At 32.8% G+C, this 17,677-nt stretch overlaps 1 long non-coding RNA gene across 1 annotated transcript; it reads right to left on the minus strand.

Moving 5' to 3' along the window:
- Positions 1 to 1,250: 1,250 nt before the first annotated feature.
- LOC116551331 lies at positions 1,251 to 15,549 on the minus strand. Its single transcript, XR_004268855.1, has 4 exons — positions 14,179 to 15,549; positions 11,318 to 11,322; positions 11,091 to 11,093; positions 1,251 to 1,262 (listed from the first exon to the last, which is right to left on the minus strand). It is a non-coding gene; the product is annotated as an uncharacterized LOC116551331 (long non-coding RNA).
- Positions 15,550 to 17,677: the final 2,128 nt, after the last annotated feature.

Here is a 17,677-nt window from a genome sequence, read left to right on the forward strand (position 1 = left end):
TCTCTTGTTTCATTCTGTATCTCTGTGTAGTTGAGCTTTTTTTGTTCTTATTTCACATATTAGTGAGAGATCATGCAATATATTTTTTCTGGCTTATTTTACTTAGCATAATGTCCTCCAGGTCTATCAATTTAGTGGCAAATGCAAGCTCTTCTTTTTAAAGGCTGAATAGTTATTCCGCTGTGTATGTATGTGTATTTTATATATATACATATAAAATACACATTTTCTTTATCCATTCATTCATAGGGGGACATTTATGTTATTTCTATATCTTGGCTATTATAAATAATGATACGATGAACATGGGAGTGCAGGTATCTTTAAAAGGTGGTGATTTTATTTCCTTTATCTAGAAGAGGGATTGGCAGGTCATATGGGGATTCTATTTTTGATTTCTTTAAGAATTATTGTGAAAAATTGTATGGAGTTTCCTAAAGAAAATGCAAATTAAGTTCTCTTTTTAATTCAGGTTTCACCAGACAAAAAAGTTGGTTTCTGTCTTTACATTTTTAATGTTCTAAATAATATTGATTATTTGCATGTAAATGCAAATAACATGAAACTATTGTGAAAGTCAATTTCTATTGTGCAATAGGATAGAGGGTAAATAAGTGCAAAATATGTGCCAGTATGAGGAAGCTGTTCCCAGTAAAATTTTTAAATATAGGTTGCTGTAATCTAAATTAATTTTTATTTCTAGAAATAGAAAATGTTGAGAGATGTCCTCCTAATTGATGGATTAATTATGCTTTATTTATTAAAATATTTCTGCATTAAAATTTTTGTAACTCCCCTCTAAAACTATTAAATACTTAAAACCAAAATTTATATAAACTAGTGACTTCACACTTGACATACTGGCCACTTATTTGGATTTCTAACCTAACCAAATTACCTTTCTCTAAGTTAGTTCCTAAGCTTAACTTTTAACGTGACCTGAAAATAAGCTTATGTATTTATAGAAATAAACAAAGTATACCGCATAAATTTGAACAATTGATTTTTACATGCTATACATATTTGACCCATTTTTTTTTCCAAAGTATCTTTGAAAACTCTGGGAATTTCTTGAAATTGACAATCTTAGCTGCTATTCACTTGGATTCCTAATTATGCTGCATGTATATTCACATGAATCACAAAGCATCAAAAGGAATGTTTTATTACTCTAGCCTCCTGTATCAACTGAGAAGTATTTGCTGTTAACTAATTCATCTTAAATCCCTGACATTAATCCAGTTCTCATCTTTCCTTGTTATCTGATTTTAGAAGAGGGCAGAAAGATAAAAGAAAAAATAAAGAAATAAAAGACTGGCTATTTAAAACTATAATATTAAAAGAGTAAAAAAATTTTCATTATTTTACATAATAGAAAAATTATTATTTTAAACACTGAGTATTACATGTGATGGATTTCTTTTTCTCTGGGTATGGACATGTGATTTTGACTAATTTTACTGAAAACTTTACCAGGCTTTAAATTTTATTTGAAACTGTAGCTATACTTCTAGTGATCTTCCCATTTAATTTCTCTCCATGAAAATTGGAGCTCATCAGAAAGTCTTCAGTTAGAATATTTGTTATATCAGAGACTGGAGGCATTAAAGCAGTAGAAGAAACATAAAAATCTGAATATGGGAAGAGAGTTTTTGTAAATTCTATTTCTAGTTGTTAAAATTAAGTGTTAAATGCAGTAATTATTGAATACCTCTAATATTTCCGTTTTTTTCTATGAGGCTGTATCAGATTTCTCCAGAAAATAAAACCAATAAAATATTTATCTATTTATCTATCTATTTATCATCTGTCATTTATCTATCTACCTATCATTATCTAGCTGTCTATGTCTACCTATATACAAAGAGATTTATTTCAATTAATGGGCTCACATTACTGTGAAGGCTGGCAAGTCCGAAATTTGTTTGCAATTTGCAGGCTGGAGAGCTGGAAAATCAGGCAGTAGTTGATGTTGTGGTCTTGCAGCAAATTTCTTCTTATCAGGAACATTTGTGTTTTTGCTCTTAAGGCTTATCAAATGATTAAATAACCCTCACCCATATTATTGAGAGTTATCTCCTATACTTAAAGTTAACTTATTATAGATGTTAATCACATGTACCTTCATAGCAACACCTAGATTAGTGTTTGATTAAATAGTTGAGAACTAACACTTGTCAATTTGACACATAAAACCAACAAACACAGAGGCCATGTGTAAATCCATAAGCCATAACAGCAAATAGACAAATTTTCTTTATTCTGTTTTTCTGTGATTTTTAGTAAAAAGTAATTTTTAAAGTATTTCTATATTTTTAATGGCATCACTACTATACAAGGAGAAAGAAATGTGAGCTGAGCTATATAAAATATTAAAATTTAATATTTATAAATATAATCATTCTTATGACTGATATATCTGAATAAAATTTTGTTTAGCACTCAACATATAATTCTCATCCTTGCTTTATTTGAAATATAATAATTTTGATAAATAGATACTATAGTCCCTAAAGTTTAAAGAATTTATCTAGTAATTGATATATTTCTTACAAATAGTTTCAAATTATTTTTCTCCTAGTTCATATTTTAACAATTAAATCAGCACTGGTATGTGTTGGTTTTCTTGACCTCTTTTTACCTTTAAAATACGTCTGACATCTTATTTGTTCTCTAAACTGGGATTATAACCAATAACTATCTTTTGATTATTTTCTGATCAAAATTTACCTTCTTTTTGTGTTAGAAAAATATTTTATTATCGTTATTATTGATTTGATTTTTTTGTTGTTTTACAAATTCAATGATTCAGAGTCTATTCAAGACCTAGGTATCATTTTGGGTGAATAAATATGAGGTTCATTACTTTGTTTCAGGACATGAGAATGCTATAGCTATAATGCATAGAAGGGTTAATATAGTTATATATTGTAATCATCTAGATAATTAGGCATTCTCTAAAATTTGCAGCATTCTTATTTTACTGTTTCAGGTCATGAAAACTATTTTAATTTATAAAATTTTTAGAAATACTTTGCATTTTAAATCTTTAAATATGTTGTTTAGTTGACTGTGTCCTTATCTCCTATTGCTTTCAGGTAAAGATGCATTCGTATCTCAAATTGCCAGTTCAAAATACTATGTATGCTATTTTGTTGGCATTGGTCAAAGAAGGAATTTACATTTTTACATATACATATATATTTCAGTTTACTTTTTCATAAGTGCCTAAAGACAGTACCAGGAGATGACCTTGGAATCTAGGCAACTAGATAGGGAACATGGAAAAAAAATTAGTTTGAAATTGCAATGGCAAGATTGTGCATTCTTAGCAATATTCTGAAACACAAAAAGCAAGACATTTGTGATAAGCAGTGAAATAGACAGAGAAAGGTTTTTGCTTTTATATATATCTAGAAATAGTAGCAGTTTATTAATTCTTGCTTGGGCATTTAAATGAGTAAAGAGTACTTTAAAACAATACTTTCTTTTCCTACTTACAAATTCCTGCTTAGAATATAACTAAATATGTTTAAAAATAAACTCAAATGTAATTTAATAAAGGAGTGTTTCTTTTAAATCTTACATATAGAGACCAGAACATTCTAAATTACTTTCTATTATATTTTAAGCAATCCAAAAAGACTTAAATAATAGTTGATTGTGATACTGATTCATAGACAACGTCTGCATCCTTCCCCTTAACAAATAAGAGAACAGCATTAATCTTAAATTGAAACAGGCTTTATTTTGGTTATTTGCCCCTAATATTTGCCCCTCTTTCAATTTTTCAATTTTAAATTGCAAATTATATTTTATAATATGCAATATACAATGATGCTATAAAAATCAATATCTATTTCCATCAAGACAGTCACTTGAATTTATGTGGAAATACTATCAGAGTTTTAAAAATAGGATTTATGTACCATTTGGGCAGAGAAAAGTATCTAGGCACACATAAACAATGAGCTGTGAATGACCAGGGAGTTACCAAGAAATAGAATGGCAATTTTTTTTTTTTGAGACAGGGTCTCACTCTGTTACCCAGGCTGGAGTGCAGTGAAACAATCACAGGTCACTGCAACCTCAACTTCCCAGGCTCAAGCCATCCTCCCACCTCAGACTCCTGAGTAGTTGGGACTACAGTCATATGCCACCACACACAGCTAATTTTTTTGAGATGGGATTTCATTATGTTGCCCAGGATAATATAGAGTCAGAAATATTAATAATGGTTTGTATTTTCTGTTGTTACAGACATTGCCCTTAATGGATTTGAATTCCCACCAGTCAATATGTTTACCTATACAAGAGAATAGGTTTACAATCATAGCTTAGGTCAAGCATTCATTGTATAGCTTCCCTGTAAGTTTTTGCTTCTTATTACTGCTAAAATCTTCAGATGGAAAGAGGCAAGAAAATAAAATTTTTACAAAAGTCAGATCAATTGAGGAGCTCCACTGTTAATAACACCAACATCAAGTAGATTTGTATATGAGCTTGTCCTGGAGGAAACATTTTCTATGAAATCTGCCTCTACTTTTTAGGTTTTCTACATCAGGCACTTTTAATGGATCCACACAACGAATTGAACACTAGGCAGCTTCACTGTTTTCTAATATGCAGTTTTGAATATTGTATATTACCCCAACTTCACATCTAGAAGGATGTAAAAATATATTGTATGCATGCTTGGATTAAAAACTGATATAATGACATATGTTTGTGAATATACTTTTCTTTCATTTAACTTTTATCCTTAAGTGGAAATTATTCTCTGATAGAGATTTCTATACCACTTTAACATATTACCATGGATTTTTGTTGCTGTTTGGCCTAAAACAACACATACTCATTATCTAACTTTTGTAGGTCAGAAATAGGGATGAACTCTGCCTGTTTTTTGCATTGGGTCTCAAAGGGCCAAAATCAGTGTCAGTGAAGATTTGCTTACCCTTTCTGGAGCCTCCAGGAAATTAAACAATTTCCAAATTCATTCTGGTTTAGTTGGAAGAACTCAGTTCCTGTAAGTGAGGTTCTCATTTCTTTGTTGCCTCTCAGCTGTGGGGGTTAGTCTTCTCTCCTAGAGGTTGAGTGTATTTCTTCTTATGCTTTGAGGTGTCTGTGATATCCTTCTTAATGGCCCTCCTCACCCATGGTCTCCAGCAGGTGGATTCCCTCTCAGACGTTGAATCTCTCCAATTTCCCTTTTGTTGCCTCTCTATGCCATCTGGTTCTTCACCTAGCTGTAGACAATTCTCTGCTTTTAAAGACTGATTAGATTAGGTTAGGTCAGCTTAGATTGGGTGATTAGATCGCTGGCACCTGGATAACTCAGGCCACATTTCCCTGTTTTAAGGTCCATGCCCTTAATCATATCAGCAAAATTCCGTTTACCACACTGGGTAACATTCACAGACTTTTAGGGCAAGAATATTGTACCTTTTGAAGGGTCTACTATTCTGTCTACTGGAACTGCTAATCCACAGAAATTGGTTTACCTTTTTTGTTTACCTTAGAATCTGGTTTCTTGGGGTCACATTTAAAAAAAAAAAAACGAATGCAACACTTAATGTTATCTAGTACTGTTATCGTCAATTGAAGAAATAATGTTGATGTTTTTTCTGTCTTTACAGAAAGAGTAGCATAATAAATGTTTTAATTACTTAAAAAAACTTGAATCAGAGTTTTTATAAGTATCTGATATCTACCCAAACAGTTGTGTTTCTCATTTTAAGAAAATAAGTAAACTGAATATTAAAATAAGAGAGATTTTTCATTCCATTTTTTCTGCATTTCCTTGCAACTCCCCCAAAATATATAGGATCTGAAATTCCATGATATCTTGTCCATTTTATGTCCTCAACAATAACACTTTGTATTGATGCCGGCTGAAATTGATAAATGTGTTACAGAATATTCTTTTTCCATCCTTAATTAATATTCTAAATGGGCTGTGCATTTAAATAGCCAGTTTCTATTTCCCATTTATTTCCTCAGAGAACTTAACATTCGTAGGCTGGAAAAAGACATGGTAATTTATACCTTTCAATATGTTCTTTCCCTGTCTGTGCCTTAAACATTACCTGTAGTTCTGTTACACAGCATAAGTATTGCAACAAAAAATGTCTTGACTGTTCATCACTCCAAGCATATTCTTTAGAAATAATATATTTTGAGTCCTGAAAGTGCTTGCTAAGGTTTAGTTCATTAACGTTTATTGTTTCCTAAAAATGCATGAAGAATAGATTTCTGTTTATGTTTTAGACTTTCTATTAATTTTACTCTGCTCTTCCTTTTTTTCCATTTTCACAAACTAAGTAAATATGGTAAAGCCTTTATAGTTTTTAAAGCATGAAATTCTTTCTGACGTAAGCAGGTAATTACTTGAGTTTAATGAGGAAGCAGAAATTCAACTGATTACAACAGTATCATTTACTGATTTTACCAGTGAGAAACTCTGTAACTCTATTTTGGGAATTTAATTTCTTTGCAGTCTGTCCCTTCAGTACCCAGGACATTTCTGGAATGATGGATGTTCTATGAGGAAGGCAATGTCAAGCCTACAGACATGCCTGAACACACTGTGGAAATTTATGGCCTGCTTTCTTGGTGCTAATATAATGAGTTACATCATAGTTGAAGTTCAAGAAGAGAAGCTGTCATTTCAGTATCTTGACATACATCGATGTTAGAAAAATTAACCATTTTTAAACAGATAAAAGCCATGCATGTATTTTTCTATATGTTGGTATATATAAGTAGAATTAGACTAATCATGCAAATGAATTATTTCCACTTAAAACTGATAATAAAATATTTAGGAAAATTCAGATCTAAGTGAGCACTGATATTTTTTAATAACAGCTGGATATGGAATTTTACTTTCAATATTTTTATGCAATAAATTATTAGTAATATCCTAAAGTTTTACACATACACACACAGCCACACACACACACACACACACACACACACACACACACACCTATTGTCAGACAGAATAAGAACATTCTGTTTGGAATTATTTATCTAAAACAGCATAAAGATTTAAGCCAGGAAAACACGTTACTTAGGGTGCTGTATTTTTAAAAGAAAAATATCTTTTCTATGGATCTCTCTTTGAAAAAAATACTATCATACCTATTCTGTTTAATGCTTCCTAAAGTTAAATATGTGGTGACAGATAAATGTATTTTTTATCAGCCCAAATACAAAACTTTTATGTTTCAAGCCAATTGTCACTTTTTTAGTCTCCAGCTAAAAATTATAATTATCAATAACAAACGTGGACATAGAATTTTATTCCATAGCTGTTATGTTTAATCAGGTCTAACGCTTTTCATCCCAAGCTAAATAATCTCAGTTGGTACATCACTGTCTTGAGTTTTTAGTACAAAGTGGGTTGCTGTTAAAATAACTGTAGTTATAACACCAAAAAAAACCCCCCGAGATAAATAGAAATTTTACTTCGTGATTTTATCAACCATACTTCAAATATAATCACTACTTTAAAATTTCACTTATGTCAGAGTGTAACCAATCACAAGTACAGAAAACAACAGTTATTTGTTGAACATATAGTGAAGAGTTTGATGAACAGAATACATTTCATGTAATAGACCACATGAAGAAATTCATATTAACATGAAATTTTGACTTTGCATACGGATGCATATTTTCTCACAGCTTTTGAAGTCTACAGATATTCCATCACTGTCTTTCCAGAATGGTCTCTATGAGATAATTGTGGGCCATTTTGAGACGGGAGAATTCCCTGAACTCCTTTGCTATATTTGCAACAGGAATGTGGCCCAGTTACTTCGCCACCATGCTCAAACCCCTTACAGGAGGGGGGGGAGCACACAGACAAGTGGGTCCTGAGGTGGGGCAAGCCCTTTTGTGCTCTGGCCCCATGGTAGCATCTAGGAATGTGTTAGAACTAATGCTCTTTTAGCAGTTGCCATATGCAAATGATTAAGTGTTAACCAGCTCAGTGGAGAGTTGGATGACAGCCTGTTACACCCTGCCCTTTTGGTACCCTGGTCCTTGTCTGGCATTCAAGAAGGATCAGGTCACACAGACTTGAGGGATGATGAATACAGAAGTTTTACTGAGTGATGAAGGTGGCTCTCAGCAGGATGGGGCACTGGAAAGGGGATGAAGTGGGAAGATAATCTTCCCCAGAAGCCAAGCCATCTCCAGCCAGCTCCCCTCCAAAGTCATGCAGTCTGAAGTTAAGCCAAGTCTATTTGCAATCTCCAACACTCAGTTGCCTCTTCTCCTCTCGACATTCAGCCTCTTGGCCCTCTGCCAGCTGAGGTCTGGGGTTTATATGGGCGCAGGATAGAGGAACAGGGCACTCCAAAAGCAATATTTGGGTGGGAAAACAGAGTTGTGAAATTTTCATTTAGGGCCAAGGGGCCCAGGCTTCATAGTGGAGACCGCACCAGGGACCTTGTGATCTTTTACCCAGTATATCCTGGCCTCCTGTCTATATCAATTTCAATTAATATCTAATTTAGTTTCCTTTTACTTTCAAAAGCCACTTTAAAGTGTAAGTACAATTTCTTATGTTACTAAGGGAAATCACTATGTGGATGAATACAGTTACATTCACTTAACATTCTAAGTGTCCAATACATCGAATCTCCTCAGCTCTTCAGTTTAAAAAATATATATATACAGTTTTCAATGATGAAATTGATTTTTGCAGATTAAGTTTTATTTTAATCTTGTTGACTGCAACACTTTCCTGCTGTTCACTGTTATTATTTTGTCTGTTTATCCCTATTCTTCACTTCTCTGTATGCCAAACAGAAGCCTAAAGGAAATGTCTTTTAGATTATAACACTGAGTTAACTGTCCTCAGAAAATATAATATATCAAAAGGAAAACTGGAATCAAGGAGAAAACATTACGAAGATATTGACCATTCATCACCTTAACTGAAAATACTCCTTTCCAATAAGAAATTGAAAGCTTAATCTCTCAACAAATTATTTTCAAAAAGGGGGATAAGTTTTTCAGTGACATAATCAAAATTTTATGTGATAAACACTTCTGCATTGCGCTTATATATAAGTGCTATCTGTCTTAGGTCAATTATGAAGAAGGCAAAAGTCATTTAATGTTAGTCTCCTAGGTTCTGCTCTTTAAAATATACATTCACCAAATATTTGGATTATCATAGACGGAGAGACATACAAACTCTCTAAACACAATATAGTTAACTTGTGCCCTTGTCACTTAAGCCCATGACTTAAAATTGATTGTTTCAAAAACCCTCTATTATTGAGATCCCTTCCTTAGAACACTGTCTGGAAGAGGTCCCTCAGCGACTTAGTTATTATTTTTATTATTTTCTGAAAAAACAGCAGAACTCTGAAAGCTAGCTGTTGGCTTTTTGTCGAAGTTTAAAAATTCCATTTACAAAACTATGGTAAAGGAAAATATTTTAGCAGCACGTGACACAGTATGCTTTGCTTCACATGACATTTTACATGAAGATGCAAGTTCTGTGCATATCTTACTAAGTAACAAAAGGACCTAGGTCAATTATATATTTCTTGATTGGTTAAATTTTAGATAACCAACTACAGATTTGTTTTAATATTCTCTCAATTATTTGAGACATTTCATATGGAGAAATATGTTTAAAATAAATACATAAGTAGACTTTCCTTTAGGTTTTATTTTTTATGTTGAAAAATTAGTAAAAAAAAAAAATCTAAATATTTTTCAGGTAGTAAAAGGTCATTTGCTGCCTAATTGGATTTTCTCAAATACGTGCATGTATACATATATTTAACATACATATATATATATATATAACATTTTAAACAAATTTAATATGCAACATTTGTACCTATTTCCTACTGAAGTATTCTACATTATGAGATTTCATTTAGAATGAAATAAATGGACGTTCTCTCATATGACTGTTCTTAATCTAAGTGTCAGAATATTATATCATCAATAGAATGCCTAACTTAAATCTAACTTTTAATGTTTAAAAAAATCATTCCCAGCATTTTGGGAGGCTGAGGCAGGCAGATCACCTGAGGTTGGGAGTTCAAGACCAGCCAGACCAACACAAAGAAACCCCATCTCTACTAAAAATACAAAAAAAAAAAAAAAAAAATTTAGCTGGGCATGGTGGGGCATGCCTGTAATCCCAGCTACTCAGGAAGCTGAGGCAGGAGAATCGCTTGAACCCAGGAGACAGAGGTTGCGGTGAGCCAAGACTGCTCCATTGCACTCCAGCCTGGGCAACAGGAGTGAAACTCCATCTCAAAAAAAAAAAAAAATCATAAAATTTATCAAGACATGGTTCTTCTAAAGGATAATGAAGACTATTATTAGAATAGTTTAGGTCATAAATTTTGCTTTCTTTAAACTATAAAGGCAATGGAGACATTAGTGACAATTTGCTTAAATTAACCTGGTCTTGCTTGCTTTGTTTTGTTCAAGAGAAACATACTATTTTAGTGTAAAATATTTGGGTTGACTCGGTTACTTTTTAAAATTGAGCAATGCTCAACTGCAATTAAAATCAAAAATGTATTTTTGTATCCTACTATAATCAGAAGTAATGACAGTAAAACACCATGCTTAGAAACACAATTTCCTTCCAAATTTGACAGGAACTTTAAAACTAAGATGAGAGAAGAAACTTTCATGAATAAAGTGCTTTGGATATCTTGTTAATAGAGCACATTTTAGAAAATTGAACTAGAAAAGCTTGTTGTGCTTAACCTTGATGAGCCAAGGACATCCTGGAGCCAGACTGCTTGGATTCAAGTCCCGGCTCCATCACAGGCTTACATTGGAGCTTTGGGAAGTTGCTTAACATTTCTGTAGCTCAATTTTCTCTTTAGCAAAATATAGATAAATAATAGAAATATCTGCCCTATAAGCTCATTGTAGGGATTAAATGACAATAAACAGTGGTGAGAACAGTGTCTGACTGTAAGATAAGCTTCTGTAAATTGTTATATGCTTAATCTTCCCATATATCATTTACTGGATATGACTAAAACGCAAGTCAATTTATTTTATTTTCAGCAAATAGAACTAAATGTAACTCACTCAGATATCCTTATCAAAAATTTTTAAGGGCTTTTACCATTATTTCCATAACATTCTGCTACTAATGATGAGATTCTCACTGAAACTGAGGGACTAGTAGAACACAAGAGGAGAAACAGGCTATTACATGTACTTAGGATCCTGTAGGCAATGAAAATTAATTAATAGTTATTCTTAGTAACTATAAAAACTGAAAATTTTTCAGCTTTGAATGTAATAATACTAAAACTAATTATGAAATTTATTAAAGGACATGTGTACCATACTGATAAATATAGTTTTAAAGTGGACTTTTACATATATTTATACATGTTTAAATTTATTGCATATTTTATCTTTTTATTCTTTTAGTTTAGAACTCTGAATTAAAAGCCTGAATTAAAGTCAAATTTTAATAATATCAAATAACATAAAGCCAACAAAAAGTTAATGCCCTATCTAAATGAATATTACTGATATGGTTGCTAAACTGAAATACCTGTGTAATAATAAAATTTTGCATATATTGTCTTTTTATTGTCTTATTTGTTTTAAAAATTACTATGTCTATGTGGGTGTGTATGTGGGTGTTACATTATGTCTCACTAATTTGGGTTTTTCCTTAAGCAAAACAATAGTTCTGCAACAGGACAGTAACCTCATACACAATTAAATGTAGCAAATTAAAGTACTTTTCTTCTTTTGAAAATCTCTAGCCAACTTACATCTATAAAATACCACTATGAAAATAGTAGTAGACAAAAAAGGAAGAGAATATTATACACACATACGCACACACACAATCTCAAAGATTGCCTGGTTAATGGAATTGATAAAGTTAAGGAGCTGCACTTTTCAAAATCTTTACGTGGGACCGCTGATCAAAATTTGTTGTTTGTCATTACATCTGTTCAATCAACTTAGTTTGGAGGAATTCCTCTAATAGTTACTGATGGTCTGCCCTGACAGTTTCTATGAATATTTCAGGTACTGCAGGGACTTAAGTTCACCAGCAATTCTCTGCTCTCCTTAGTGTGGGCTGTCAGGAGCCACTGTCAGATTATATGGGTGACTGTAATTAAGTTGTCAATGTGTATCTGTAATTCTGGCATTTTCTTAACCCCTCAAAATATACAAGATGCCATAATCAAGTTTAAAATTCATTGTTTTTATACAGATTAGTAGTGAACTGCTATGTCTTCTGAAGTGTAATCATATCCCTGACTTCGAAAAGTTTACCATTTATCAGGGGGAGGGGAAGAAGGAAAATCTTTTCCTTTGATTACTCTTTTACCTTATATTTCTAGCTATGTAATCCAGTCATATCTACATATATAGACTATTTTATTGTTTTGTATCCAGTGTTACAATTATTATTAAAGCCCCCAAATAATGCTATTAATAAATCAGCATTCTCATACCCTGCAGGTGGAATATAGTAAATATTCTATGGAAAGGTTTTAGAAATATTTATCAACATTATAAAATGATAAATGCCATTCTCTTGGACTCAGAAATTTCATGTCTAAATAAATTTATATATACATACTCGTACACGCAAACACACACCTATATATACACATACATATACACATATGTGTATACATTTTCTCATGTGAAAAATGCATAAAATTGTTCAGTGTATTATTTTCTTGTAAAAATACAGGAAATATTAAGAATTTTTAAATATATTACAGTGCATGTATATGTGTAAATGGATATTTGCTTAAAAATGTATAGTTCTACTAAGGATACACAAGAAACTGTTACCTTGTTTGCCTCCTGGGATGTGAATTGGGTATTAAATAGGCAGGAATGGAAGTTTTCTAAACCTTTTGGAATTCAAATTATAAGAACGTTTTGCCTTAATAATAATAGGGAAGAGTGTCTTGAAACATACATCCTTAACCTTCCTCCTAGAGTCACTACTAAGTCTCTCATTCAGTTAATACCTGTTTAGGCCTTAACAGATACAGTGGCAAATCAAACACTAATATATTTGCTTAAAATGTAGCACTAAGGTCCCAAATTTATATGCATCGCATCTTTACTATTTAGCATTCAATATATTTAAAACTGAAGACATTGATGATATAACTATTGTAGCTCATCATGATTTTTATATTTTTACTACTGTTTTAGAACTAAATAAACAATAAATTTTGACAAATAACATTTAAACAACACTTAGTTATAAAACATTTTCAAAATGTTTTTAATCATATTAAAATTTTTTTTAACCTTTAAAAAACTGAGGACAGTTTTATTTTCTTGGAGCCAGCAAAGAGAACACAAAATAAAAGGCTGCACTTCTTTTGGGTGTGAGTAGAACATTGTTTTATAAATTAGTTTATTTTTGCCAAATAATCATTTTAATTTTTTAATATTTTGACTATGGCTCTGGCTAGAATTTGCATTTTAAACTGATTTTAGGAACCACCGCAAGTCACTGAATGACATTTTAAGAACAGGAATCAAACTTACAAAAATAAGAGTATTAAAAGTCTACAATAGGAAAATTTTAAATAATTTAAATCAGGCGGGGAAATATACTAGCAGTTATTGGCCACACACACATACTGAAATTGCTCTGATCTGAATGTGTCTCCCCAAATCCGTGTGTTGAAATCTAGTTACCAATGTGGTGACGTTGGAGAGAGGGTTTATGGGAACTGAATTGGTCATAAGAGCATAGCACTCCTCAATGAGATTAGTGTCCTTATAGGAGAGGGTCCAGAGAGCTGCCTTACTCCTTCCCACCTGTAAGGATACAGCTAGGAGACTTCATCTATCAATCAGGGCACAGGCCCTTACAACACACCAAATCTGCTGGTGCCATGCTTTTGGACTTCCCAGCCTCTGCAACTGTCAGAAACAAATTTTCCTTGTTTATAAGTTACCTAGTTTATGATATTCTGCTATAGCAAATCAAATGAACTGAGAAACTATTGTCTACCCATAGTAAAATAATTACAGAAAGCATTATAGTATTCCTCTCTTCCATAGAGATTAAAACATACTGCATTTTATGACCCTTAATAAGTGTGGATGTATCTTTTGATAGATATTTTACCTTAATATTTCATATTCATGTCCCTCGTTAACATTTCTCCCCAAAATTTCAATTAATATATCCTTATGATTTAGTATTGTTTCTGTCTTCTGTTTATTCCCAAAGTCACTTATTGTAGAAAACAAGTGGTAAAGTTCATTTGTAGCTATGAAAAGTGTGTGCCTAACAATGACAGTTTAAACTATTTGACAAATTTGATTTATTAAAATTGCAACCAAAACAATCAGCTGGCCAATCTTTTTAAATATGTAATAGTTAAATACAACTTACCTCCTTTAGTAAACAAAAGATATTGGTTCTAGGGGCAGGGGGCAAAATAGCTGAATATCCTACATGTATGGGGGAAGAGTAAACATAATTAAACTTAGATTGTGAATGATTTAGTTGTATAATTTAGCTACTAGTAGACAGATAGCAATTTTTAAAAATTTCCCCATGTTATAACTTTCTATGGGCCTTGAGATTTTGAAAATTTAATGAAATATAGGGAAAGTGAGTATCTTTGTTCCATATATATATATATATATATATATATATATATATATATAGCATGTACCAGTCACAGGGCCCAAAAGTTATATATTGTCATATATGTTTTATCACTTAATTTTAGGAAGTCAACAACTATTTCAGAATACCTGCTCCTATGTTTGAAGAGTGTAGAGGTAAACAAAACAAATGAACAAGGAAATCCATGTCTTCACACAGCTTACAATGTGGTAGTAAAATAATGACAATAAATATCATCAGTAAACCAGTGAATCATATATACAGCATTTTATCAGGTGAATATATCTATGAAAAATATAGCAGGGTAAGGATATAAGTAAGTGTAACTAAGGGTGTCAATTTTTAATAACATGGTCAGGGTTGACCTCATGAGAAGGACCATTTAAAGCAGCAGGAGAGGAAGCCTTGAAGCTATTTGGGGGAAGACAGTTTCAGTCAGAGAGATGGAAAGTCAAGCTCTGTCGACCTAACGTACAGCATGCTGACTATAATTAATAATAATGCACTGTATACCTGAAATTTAAGAGACTAGATCTCAAATATTCTCACCACAAATTTTGAAAAGACAGCTGTGTAAAAACAAATGTCAGAACAAAAATGAAGAAACAACAGAGGAGTAAGGAGAAAGTGAAGAAACAGTGAGGTGGGAAGAAGACAACATAAATTAGTGTCCGCAAAGGTAAAGGAAGAAGACTGTTCAAAGAGGAAGAATGATTAGCAGGTGCATTTGGTTGTGAAATGCTAAGTATAAAGTGGATTAAGAATTGACAAAATAACTTTGCAAAATGGATGTCATTAATGACCTTGACAGAAGCAGTATTACTAATTTTTTAAAAATGGAAGTAAGGCCAGGAGCAGTGGCTCACATCTATAATCTACAAGGGTTTTGGGAGGCAGAGGGGGAGGACTGCTTGTAGCCAGGAGTTTGAGGCCAACCTGGGCATCATAGTGAGTCTCTACGGAAAAACATAAAAGTTAAAAATTAGGCCAGTGTCTGTGGCTCATGCTTGTAAGTCCAGCACTTTGGAATGCGAAGGTAAGAGGATCACTTTAGTCCAAGATATCGAGACCAGCTTGGGCAACATAGTAAGACCCATCTCTACAAAAAATATAAAAAATTAGCTTAGTGTGTTGATGGCTAGCTGTAGTCCCAGCTACTCAGGAGATTGTGATGGGAGGTTTGCTTGCCTGTGTGTAGCAAGCAGGTCTTGCTCTGTCACCCAGGAAGAAATGTAGTGGGCAATCAGTGCTCACTCAGACGTTGGAGTGTATGTTCACTCACATCACTATATCACTGTCTTGGTGACAGAGAAAGACCCTATCTCTAAATTTAAAAAAATGAGAAAAATAAAAAATAAGAAATGAAAAATTATCTAGGTGTGGTGACACATGACTGTGGTCCTAGCTACTTGGAAGTCTAAGACAGGAGAATAGCTTGGGCCTTCAGGTAGGAGGCTACAGTGAGCTATGATTGTGCCACTGCACTCCAGCCTGGTTGACAGAGCGAGATCCTGTTTCTGGAAAAAAAAAAAAAGGAGGTAAAAATTTGACTGGGGTAGGTTTCAAAATTGAGCTGGTGTAGGTCAAAGGGAATGCATAACAAAATTCCTTCAAGGTGTTGCTCTGGCAATAGAATAAGAAACCAATATAGTAGTTAGTGAGATAAGTGGAGCATGAGAAGGTTTTCTAAGACGGAAGGAATTCCTATGTTTATGCTAATGGAATAATCTGGTAGAGAGAATAAATAGATGATGCAATACAGAGAGAAGTGTTGCTGTATATATGTAGGCCAGAAGTAACGGGATCTAATGCGGAGTTGCATGTGTGTCTGTGTTTGTATAGGTTAGGGATCAGCTTTAAGTATAACAACAGACCATCTGTAGCAGCAGGAGAGAATGCAAAGTATATATTGCTAAGAAGAGTTAATATGGGGAATATATTTGCATTCTTAGTGAAATAGTTAAAGTCATTAACTGAGACTGAGAATAGAAGAGGTCATAAATAATGGCCTAGGACAATGAGAAAGCACATGGAATAGAGAAATAGAGTATAACTGCACTCTGTATTCAGAGACAATATGAGGTTCATTTATAAGAATTTAAATTAAGACTTGTCAGCGGTCCTGTGATTTTCTTTTTTTTTTCTTCTTCCAGCCACTGTCAGCAGGTACAGCCTACACAGAGAATTAGGTTAAGTCTAAGTCATGGCTTTGCCACACAAACAAGCTGAGGGGCATTGAGAAAGAATAAAGGGGTGGGGTGGCGGGTAATTATAAACCCTGACTGGAGACTTTAACCGTGATAAGAAACGAAAAGAATGTATAAGTGGGAATGAGGGACAGTGAAATACTGGTAGAATCAGTGACATTTAATCCTAGTCATGTAAAAGGTTTGTTGGAATAGTCAAACTTGCCACACTTCTCTCTCAATGTAGCAAAGACTAACAAGAGGCAAATTCAATGAAATACATGAAAATTCAATGAAATATTAACTCATCAATTGGCAATCATTCCAGTAGTATCTCACTACTTCTTCAAGGGTGATTGAGAGGAAGGTGGGGATGGTTAATGGATGCAAAAAAAAGTTAGAATAAATAAGACCTATTTGATAACACAACAGTGGTGACTATTATCAATAATAAGAATGACAAAAAGTATATAATTTGATTGTAACGCAAAGGATAAATGTTTGAGAATGGATAACCCATTCTCCATGATGTCATTACTACACATTATATGCGTGTATTAAAACATCTCGTTTACCCCATAAGTAAATGTAAAAATACACCTACTATGTAAACATACACCTATGTCCCCACAAAAAATAAAAATTAAAAAAATACAAACACTTAGAAACTAAAAAAAAAGTCTCACACTTGTCACACGCAAAATATTCACAAATTATATCTTTATGAATATCTTTTTTTGCTCATATATTTTTTCTTTACTTTTTTATAATCAGAAGAAATTTAGCAGTTCTAGCTGCTTCATCCCCATGCTGTATTTCCACCGAATTCAAATGG

This window comes from Sapajus apella, unplaced genomic scaffold, assembly GCF_009761245.1.
Source record: "Sapajus apella isolate SASKATOON/1434 unplaced genomic scaffold, GSC_monkey_1.0 scaffold9, whole genome shotgun sequence".
Taxonomy (NCBI): Eukaryota; Metazoa; Chordata; class Mammalia; order Primates; family Cebidae; genus Sapajus; species Sapajus apella.